The 10,976-nt window shown below is 34.4% G+C and overlaps 1 long non-coding RNA gene across 2 annotated transcripts; it reads left to right on the plus strand.

The window, feature by feature from the left end:
- Positions 1-6,686: 6,686 nt before the first annotated feature.
- On the plus strand, positions 6,687-9,479 carry LOC103095231 (uncharacterized). Of its 2 annotated transcripts, XR_463714.2 has the most exons (4): positions 6,687-6,811; positions 7,671-7,806; positions 8,256-8,426; positions 8,810-9,479. It is a non-coding gene; the product is annotated as an uncharacterized LOC103095231 (long non-coding RNA). The 2 variants fall into 2 exon arrangements; XR_008917227.1 differs by lacking the exon at positions 7,671-7,806 and having other exon boundaries at positions 6,690-6,811.
- The last annotated feature ends 1,497 nt before the right edge of the window (positions 9,480-10,976 follow it).

Here is a 10,976-nt window from a genome sequence, read left to right on the forward strand (position 1 = left end):
TCAAAGAAGCATCATAAAGTCCCTTAAATGCCCCTTTTGATATGTTTTTGATGAATGAAGTAATACCCTCCATCATTAGATTTCAAATAAAAATTCATGCTCTTAAAAATTTAAAAATAATCCCCAACACAATTCAGATATACTGAAAAGGAATCAATGAATTGAAAAGTGAACTAAGAGAACTTTCTTTGAAAATCTAATTGAATGCAAACATTTGAGATACAATAATTATATTAAATATGGACATTAAAATAATTGTTATAAAAAGTTCAGAAAACAGTGAGAAGACTTATAGGAACTGATGCAAAGGGAAATAAGTAGCAGGCGAAAATCAATCTATTCAAGGATAATAGGAGGGTCAATGGAAAGAATAACACCACCATCAAAACCCTAGATATATGCTTTTTTCTTCTGCCTCCAATCCCATCCCCAAGAAAAGAAATTATGTATTTTGATTTGTTTTCTTGCAGCTCCATTTCCCCCTCTCTTTATTCACTTTTAAAATAAACTTTATTTTAATTACATATGACATTTTTCCCCTAAAATTTTGTATTCCAAATTTTCTCGCACCCTTCCTCATCCTCCTCTCTTCCTGAGGCAGTAGACATTCTCATTCTCTTTTTTTATTAACAATTATAAGCTTTGGTCAAATGAAAGGAGAAATACATTTGAGGGAATGGGTGGTATCAAATGAAAGGGTATCAATTTAATATTCAATTTCAAAGAAGAAAACATAAGGAAATATTTTTTTAATTCCATGTCATAATGAGTATCCATTGACTTAAAATACCCATTTAAAACTGTTCATTGTTAACAAAACAACAACCAGGAGATGTTTTCAGACATACAAAACATGATGGAAGAAAAAAAATGATGGCTAGTTTTAAAGAATGAAATTAAAACAATAAGGTGTTCTCTGCTTTGGTTGTGTAGAAATGATCTCTGATGGAATATAATTTCATTGATGTGGAGGGTGGGAAGGATGGAAGTAAAAGATATCTCTGAAGTATTTTTAGTGGGCTTCCATGGCACATTTTACTGTATTTTTTGTAGGTTATCTTTCAAATATGTCCTAGAGAACCAAAAATTAGAGAACCAATACAATAAGTCACAGATATAGTAATCATGAAGCATGCTGCTTCTGTAGGACCAACATCAATCATTAGACAGTTCTGGTACTGTTGGCCAGCTTTGTGTCAACAGGTGATTTATTCAAATGCAATGGGGAATTGTAAGTGCTATATTTCTTATTTTTCTCTCTTAACCTGAGACATTGAAAATTGCAATATTTAATTGACCTCATGTTATATCCACCTAAAACATTAGTTACATATTTGGCATGGGACCAATGGTACATTTAAGAATGAAGTAAATAAGTACAGACAACCACAAGAAGAACACTCTTTGCTTCATTGATGGTATGAAATAGTGCGTTTATATATATATATATATATATATATATATATATATATATATATATATATATATACTGTTATAGATGGAGATCATGCATTACATGAAGCAGTTTGGCAAACAAGGATTGAACTTCAATATTCTAGTATATGTGCTACCTAAGCAAGTACAACTTCAATATTCTAACATGGAAACTGTCTCTATTTGTAAGAAGAAGATCATTTCTGCTAGTTATATGTATTTGAGCAACTATATTCCACTTATATTAGATAAAAATAATGCTTTCTTTTGGAAGATATAGGGATAGCATCTGGACCTGAGATCTCACTGGTTCAGGAGAAGGGGGTAAGAGAAGGCATGTTTTTCCAGTAAAGAGTCAGTAAATACTTTTTGGCATTCAAGATCAAGAAGCAAAATCTAAGATATCATATAAATACTTAAATAACAAATGATAACACAAATTTCAACAATTTTGATTGGTGAAATTTAAAAAATAAACAAAATGATGTGCCATATAATTGGATAAAAATTACTCCACCCTCTATTGTTCCTTAAAAGCTTGATGTCTAACTTCAATTTTGTTTTGTTCTGACAGTGAGTGTGTGTTAGGAATAAAATAATAAATCAAAATAAAATGTCATGGTAGAGTGATACCTTCATATTCAGAGCACTGTTGATTTCTAATTAAATCACTGCAATTCATAGTGTGCAGAACAGTAGGATGATATGAAAAGAGTACTGTGGATGGTTTCTGTTGTAGCTCCCTAACGCTACTGCACAAAAGTAGTGACAGATGTTACTTTAATGGGTGAATGGAGAAATTAATTTATGAATGGAGAAATTTGAATTTCACATAATTTTCATGTCAAAATATGATCCATCTTTTGAGATTTAATCTTTTAAAAGGAATATACATACATGTCAATACACGTACACATATATGTGCACATGTATACATATGCATATTCATAGCTACATGTATACATACATATACACACAGAGCTGTGTATATATATATATAGTTATATGGATTTATGTTTATGTGTGTGTGTGTGTCTTGAAAGCCACATGGAAAGAGGAAATGGGCTAGATTTGACTTGAGGACTACAGCTTGCTTATTTCTGGTTTAGGAAACTATCAAGTGAAGAAAATTTTTGCCAATACACAGGTAACTGCTATGCAATTGATGGTCTCAGAGTTGCCTACAGGGAGGTAGCACAATGGACAGAGCTCCTGATTTGGAGTCTGGGGAAAAAATGTATTCAAATATAGCCCCAGACACTTAGTAGAACTTCTCTCTGCCTCGGTTTTCTCAGCTATAAAATTAGGGTAATAATAGTACCTAGGTAATTAGGTGGTCAGAGATGGAGTACAGCCCAGGAGTCAGGAAGACTCATCTTGGTGAGTTCAAGTCTGGCCTCAGACACTTTCTTGATTTGTATAAAACTGAAACAACTGAACCAAAAATTTGTTATTATGTTTTAAAGACTACAATTTCGTATTGGTTAGAGCACTGAGCCTGGAGTTGGAAGACCTGAGTCCAAATACAGTTTCCAACATTTCCTAGCCATATGACCCTGGAAAAGTCACTTAACCTCTTATTACCTGACAAAGAGGATTTACTCATTCCACCAGAGAAGTAAATGACAAGCACTCTACTGTCTTTGAGAAGAAAACTTTTGGAAAATTATGGTTCATGGACTCATAAGAATTAGTCATACCTCAATGATTGAACAACAGAAACAAAAATACTTTAATAACTCATAATGTAATTATCATTCATGCTTTTCATTATTAATAAATATTATTCTATGAATAGCAGCACAATCTCTGAGACATAAGGAGTAATGGATAATAGCTCTAGAAACTTGGATTCTTGGTCTGCCTATTCTGATAACGAGCAACGTAGGCTTTGACAAGTTGATTTAATACTTTCTTTTCGTTCTTTTTTAAACCTTTATCTACCATCTTAGAATTAATATGTGTATATTGGTTCCAAGGCAGAAGAGCAGTAGGGGCTAGGTGATGAAGGTCAAGTAACTTCCCCATGGTCATACAGTTAAAGAAGTGTCAGAGGTCATATTTGAACCTAGGACCTCCTGATTCTAAGCCTGGCTCTCAGCCACCTGAGCAAACCATGAAGCTGCCCCCCTTTCCTCTCTCAAATCCTGGCTTAATGTTTTCTAACTCATGAATTGGACCAGCAAACTGTGGGAAATTTCTATTAGTCAATAAAACTTTTAGTAATCCAAATAGTAAGCATTTAAAGTTTAAAAATAAAATACTGAAGAAGAATCCTTATTAACTGGAGAGAAGAAGACTTAGGGGAGACATGAGAGCCATCCTCAAGTATTTGAAGGGCTTTTATGAGGAAGAGGGATTGAGTTATTTTATGTCACTCCACAGGATAGAACTGAAAACAATCATTTCAAAATAATAACTCACAGTTGTAGCATGCATTACAGTTTTCAAAATGCTTTCACATATATTATCTCATTTGAAACTTACAATAACTGTATGTGAAACATACCCATTTTACGCCATATTCACAGCGCTCATGATATGAAAGGACATATTGTATATGTAAATGTTTCTTTGAAATTAAATAATTCATAAGTATACACATGCATTTAGAAATAGAAGGTACCTTGAAGGTTAAAGATCAGATTCATAACTGGAAGCAGTCTTAGTTGAACAGTATCTTGCATTTAGTAAGCTCTGTCTCTTCTCTTGTTTGTTTATTGCTGAATAATTTTTAAATGTTACTTTTATCTGAACTTCTAAAAAGTGCTTTGTGAAGATCCATAAAAGTACTTTTTTATGCCAATTGCCTATAGATTGGGGGAAGGGACAAGTTTTGTAAATCTCTGGGTGATTCATCACAAAATGAACCCTAACTTCTTTATTTATTTCATTTTATTTCTTAATTTTTCTCTTTTCGTATTTTAGATTCTTAATTAAAAAAAAAATCAGGCTTCTGGTTGAAGTTTATCCAACTTTTGGATCATTATAGTTGACTATACATTGGCCTTCTTTAGCTTTTGTAGTCTCTAGTAATAAGTGATGAAGGTATACAAGATTCATGAGGGAAATGCCATAATGTTGTAATTCACTTGCCTGTGGTGACCTCCATGTTATACTGCTCAGATATAACACAGAACAACCTAAAGTCTTTTTGGTAATTTAGCCCCAGTAGTGTGGCTATTTATGACCCAGAAGAGCTTTGGATCATTTGGAAACAGAAAAGGTTTTTCCTTGGACTCCTCACTGCAGTTTTTGCTTGTGTGGGTGTTCGCGTGTAACTAAGATTACATTGCTATAGGAAGCTCCCCTTATTAAGACAGTTTGGAAGCTTTTCTGTACTTTGTATTCTTAGATAGTTACCTGAGGCACTGATAGGTTAAATGACTTGCTTAAGGTAATTCGTCCTTGAGATACAGAAAGAAAAACTGAGACAGGAAGATAGAGACACAGGGAAATATAGGTAGCTAGATAGATAAATAGATTGGTAGGTAGGTGCATATTTATGCATTCTAGTTGATTTATTATTATATATTATATGTAATATATAATATATATATATTATAAAATAGATTCTAATTGAATTATATGTACAAATAAAAACAGAGAAAGAGGCACACACACACACACACACACACACAGAAGACTAATGATACACAAATCATCCTAACTCTGAGAAAAGTTCCCCATTCACTTCCCTAGGAAGATAATCTATTAAAAATATTTAACATGATAAATAGCAAAAGAATTAGGTAATTACACTATTGCAACTCTTCATATAGAGAAATGTAAGACTGCTCCTTACCACCAATTTAATTTTTAATTCAATGCAACAAACATTTAAGAAGAAATGACTGTGCCTACTAGACATATGGATATAATATACATTAATGACACGCTTTGGAGGAGCTTCCATTTCGCCATGCAAACATAGGTGAAGGTATATAAACACTAGTAAATATCACACAATTTGAGCATCCAGATAGCATGAATATCATGGGGAATCAGGAAAGGCTTCTGGAAGCCTGTGCTACCAGAGTTTAGCCTTGAATAAATATCTGAGGATTCTCAGAAAGGAAGATGAAGTGAGAATGCATGTACTGGTACTGTGAGCCTGTAGCAGAGATACTCAAATACTGTTACCTGATCACAATTTCTCATTCTGTGTTGCTTTTCCATGTGTCTATTAGGCTGAAGACCATTCATGAGGGCTTTGAGTCTGTCCTGGCTTCCAGGCGAGTGCTTTCTCTATTCATCTGCTCTATCCATCCCTCTCACCATACACACTCCTTTGTTCCATGACTGTCTTTCTTAGCTGCAGATGTTCTTAATCATACCTTCTACATTACTTCTGAAAGGTAGTCAGCATTAGTGAAGGAAAGTCTCTTTTTGGTAACCATCCAATGATCCTCAACCCACAGTTGTCATGGTGAAAAAAAATTTAATGGTGTGGACCCTTGTGAAACACGCTTAAAAATGCATGAATCAGATATTACATACGGCCATTGCAAAACTCTTCAGGTTAGAGAGAGTAGATATACTAAAGGCAGGTTCTGAAGTGAAGAGAAATAATTAGGTTGAGGGACAACAGATTTGGCATTCCTTTTCATTTCACCACTGTAATATTTATTGGGAAAGGAAATAGGATTGGGGAAAATGGGGATAAATGGGGAATAATGGGTGGTTGGTATGGGGTATGGAGGAGAGAAGGGAGAGAGGGAACACTGCCTGGTGAGGCAAGGGAGGGAGATGCCTCCTGCTGAGAGGAAACAGCAGGGGTCCAATAAGGACAATTTGTCTTTGAATGACTGAAACTGAAGTTCAGCTCCCTCTATGACCAGAAAAGAGAGTCCACTTATCTGACTGCGAATTTAAATAATATAAAGTTTAATAACTAGTTGGGATTGGAGTTTTTCTCAGTTTCAGACCTGAGGCCAGGCCCCAGAGGCTGGCAGAGTTTGTCCCACTCCCGTCTACTTTCTACTCTCGTTCTAATTCAGACTCTTAGCAGTACACAGAAAGCAAACAAGAACAATTCTAACCTTTAGAAGCCTGTGTCTTTGGGCTGAACCAAGAAGAGCATGCCACTCCAGACTGGGCTGAACAAGCTCCTCTCTCCTCCAACCCCAGGAAGCAAATTCCCCCTCTTTACCCCTCCCCCCACAGGCAGGAAGTGCTAGTCACAAGACCCAATTGCCACTCCAGGCAGGAAGGAAGTGCTAGTCACAAGACCCAACTGCCACTCCCAGTTGGACCCTTCCCCCACAAACTGTCAGTCTTATTTCCTTTCCACACCACTAAGAGACCATCTTGAGGTCCACAATGAGATGAAATCAGATGCTGGTCCAACTCTTTAATGAAGACGAAAGCAACACATGTATGTTCATCATTTTGGTGTTCAGCTAATCCATATTTAATGAAGCTGAGCAACATATAGATATGAATCAATAGATGATAGTCAGCCACTGCTTCCCTTCTCTAGTTTATGACTTTCTGGCTACCTCAAGAGAAAGTATAAAAAATGCCAACATCTACTGCTACAATACTAGTAGTTTAAACAAATAGTGGTAGTTCATCAGAACTAATTATTGAATCAATAAGAATTAAACCTTTACTATTTTCCAGGGATACGCCAGACACTGGGCATATAAGTAAAAGAAAATGTCATCCCTACTCATAAGGAATATACATTCTAATGAGAGAGAAAAAATAGGATAAACACATCCTTTAGTGTTAAGTATTTAGTGATCTCATCTCTTGGAGAGATATTTCATTACCTAGTTGACATACAAGTGAGACCCACTAGATTATAATTCTTAATACTTCCTTCTCAACTCATCTAGAGACTGTATCACATAGTGGATAGAGCTGGATTTATGTCATATCTGTTTCACTGCCCAAGTCACAAGCTCCTGGAGTTTCAGTTGCTTCTTCTGCAAAATGGGGATATTATCTTTAACTCTTTGCTCATAAGGTTGACATGGATAGCCATAAGATAATGTACAAAAATGTGCTTTGTACTTTAAAGTGCCATATAAATGTCAGAATTTATCGCCTATTACTGAAAGAAGTCAAATACTATCTAATGGAAATAAAGTCAAATAATTCATTTAGCGCTTGCTATTACTCAGTGCACATTTGTGCTACTTCCTCATTAAGAAGCATTAAGAAAATAAAACTGAGAAATAAAGCAATTCCTAGCATTTATTTTGTTATTCCCATTTTTCTTTTGTTAGAGACAGATGCTCCTAAAGGTAGATGATTTAAAATTGATACGATAATATGAAAATGGCAACATTGGATTAAAATTGTATAGTTCTTCTATCCTTTATAAAGATTATTTCCTTGGGTCCTCACTGTATCCCTTGTGAGGTAAGTAGGACTGAGATTATAATTTACATTTAACAAATAATAGATGATAGATTTAGAAAAGGGAGGGATTTTAGGGGAAGTTTAGTCCAATTCTCTCACTTCACAGATGAAGAAACTGAGACTTTATAAGATAAAGTGACAGGAACAAAGTCATATACCTACTTAATGCCTTCTGCTGAAAGGTGTTTGTTTGTTTTGCCACATTCATTTTTTTGTCTGACCCCCAAGCTCTTCTATACTGTGTAACATACTTTTCTGATTGATATTTTAAAGATTGCAGCCACTCATACAGACATATATACATGTACTTCTCTCTCTCTATATATAATGTGCTTATATGTAAACATGAGTATACGCATGTACTTTATGTGTATATACATGTTTATATGTACATAAATGCAAGCATAAATACATATATGACATCCTGTTTTTTCTTACCGTATTTTCAGCTTTCTTGAAATGCCCTGGAGTCAATACAGTGTAATTATGGCTCCATACCAGAGGCTACAAATTGATTCCAAACGAGGGATATGGTGGGCATATTTGGCAGAGTAGGACCCGCCTCTGTTCCTTTTCATGATGCCAATTTCCTTTGTCCAGAATCTGCTTGATTTCAAGAGGTAAGGATGTATTAACCCAGCAGTATGCCTGCATTCTCGAGTGTTTGAATCTGGCTTGGTTGGATTAGTGGTCTGGAATTGCCTGCACAGAAGAGCAAAAAAATCCAGTGAGTAATGTGATTTCTCAGTGAGTGTGAAATTCAGCCTGGGGATCCCTTTGGCCTCTGACTCCAGTAATTCTGGAACGATAATAGAAATTCTTTTCTCAGAACTCTATGGAAAAACCTCAAATATCTATTGAGGTTCTGTGGGGTAAAAAGGAAGGATTTCCTCAATTTTAATGACTTTACTTTCTCCCCAAATTTCCTATTCTGGAATGATTACTGAGTCTGATTAACTTCTATCCCAATATTTAAATTTTTAATTTTCTCTTAATCTCACAGGCAATATTCCCACCTACAGAGAGAGAGACTGGAAAGCCCCTAATTCCTGTCAAGAGAAGTGATTGTAGTTCTTGAACTGCTAGCTGTGGACCTTTAGACAAATTATGCAGCTGCCAGCTTTTGAAAATAGCAAGGATACCTGCCCTTCCTTCTTCATAGGGTTATTGAGGCAGAACATAAACTGATGGACACAAAATAACGTATTTAAAATATTTTTAAAAGTGGCCTCGGAATGAAAGATTCAAGTTGCTAAAATAATTAGCATTATTAGTCACCAAAGAAGCAGTGGAATTGAAAAATTAAAGACATGGGTTTAGGACCTTTTTTAAAATTGCAATCAGAATAAATTACATGGCAAACTCAATTTCTGCTGCGTGTCCTTTTGGAGAGAAAACTTTGAAATTACTCATATACTTTACTTGTAATGAGGAATTTGGAGTAATATTTAAACAAGATCAAATGTTTCTAAGCTGCATACTCATTTGAGTCCATGTATTTGTCTCTGACAACTAAAGAGGCAATATGGATGTTGTTAATCGTTATACATCCAAAATAAATAGTTCCTTTTAGTTCACTTCTTTTGACCATATCCATGTCTTATGTACATAAGAAAATAATAAGATATTAATGAGTATATTTTCTAAGTCACTCTCCTGAATCCAGAGTCTTTCATAAAATAACCAAATTATTTGTAATTTTAATTAAAATGTAATATATATGTGTGCATATATATCCATATGTTCATAATACAAATGTGTGTGTTTATATATACTTACACATAATATAATACACAAATATATACTGTTTATATATTATATTATTACCTAGTATTATCATAAACTTTCCTGTGGATTGTGATAAATTGCACATGATTAAAATATTGAAGATAACCCATGTCTCAATGTCGTTTAAAAGCTTCCTAAAAATAGGATTAACCACATACTGAATTATTCTTATTCTGGATAAAAATTCCATTTTTTCTTGAATAATGTCTTTAATCCAACAATAGAAAACCGGTTAAATATCTATCCTATTATTGAATAAATTAACAGGAAAATATGAGAAATAGCTGGAATATAAACAAATTCCATGCTTTAAACTTCCATCAAAAGCTGCATTTCTTGCATTTTGTGTATTTCACTGGGAAGGGGGAAAAAACAGCCCATCATTCCATCCAAACTCTCTCCAAAAACAGTGATATTTTCCCTATTATCTTGGAGAACCAGCTTTATGGTTTGAACTAAAAATGTCTTGCTTATTCTGTAGTATTCTTCTTTTTTTTTCTTCAGGAAAATGAGTGAAACAAGAATCATAATATTGAAATAGAAAAAGCAAGCACATGCACACTGAGAACTTTACCTCTCTGAAATGTAATCACCCTCTCATTTGTAGTATTTAGTTTCTACTTTTCTGTCTTCAATTGCCACCATATCTTTATATCTCTTATAGTCCTAAGGGCACTGTGGGTGCTCAGGAAATGATGAATAGCAGTAATAACAAAAATAATAATATAGCACAGCTTTTTCTGTCAGGTTTGCAGTGAAAAGGAATATTGAGATTAATCAGAAATCAAATGAATCAGAATTATAAAGCCTGCACTTGGAGAATGAGGGGGAAATCCCAGAAAACTATAGTACTTGAGTTATCTCATTTAACACCATTGTCCTGGGAGGCATAGAAGAGACAGTCTAAAGCAGCTTATAGAAAGGTGGTTGAAGCTTAAACCTTTTATGCTGCCTATACTCAAGTAAAGGCTAGGGTATTGTGTCCTTTGTGAGTAGACCAGGTGCTGAAGGGAAATCTTGAAGTATCTCTAATATTGTGCAAAGAAAAAGGGCTTATAATATTCAACATACATCCTAATGAAACACTACCATGTTTGGTGGGTCCATTACTTTTTGATTTTTCAAGTTTATAGTTTCAAGCATCTCAAAAGAAACAGATGTCAATATATTTATATTTACTTCTATTACAATTAAATGAATATGTCCCATAGCTAATGTATGAGCCTACTGAAAGAGTTCAGTTCAATAGTGTTTTTCAAATCGAATTAATTTTCAAATTGAATAAAATTAAGCATATACTCCATGGTGGTTTTCAGCAAATTCTTTATCATTGGGCTTAATGGCTTCTTGAAGTATATAAAGGCCACTAACCTACAACAAGA

Source organism: Monodelphis domestica, chromosome 3 (assembly GCF_027887165.1).
Source record: "Monodelphis domestica isolate mMonDom1 chromosome 3, mMonDom1.pri, whole genome shotgun sequence".
NCBI classification, from domain to species: domain Eukaryota; kingdom Metazoa; phylum Chordata; class Mammalia; order Didelphimorphia; family Didelphidae; genus Monodelphis; species Monodelphis domestica.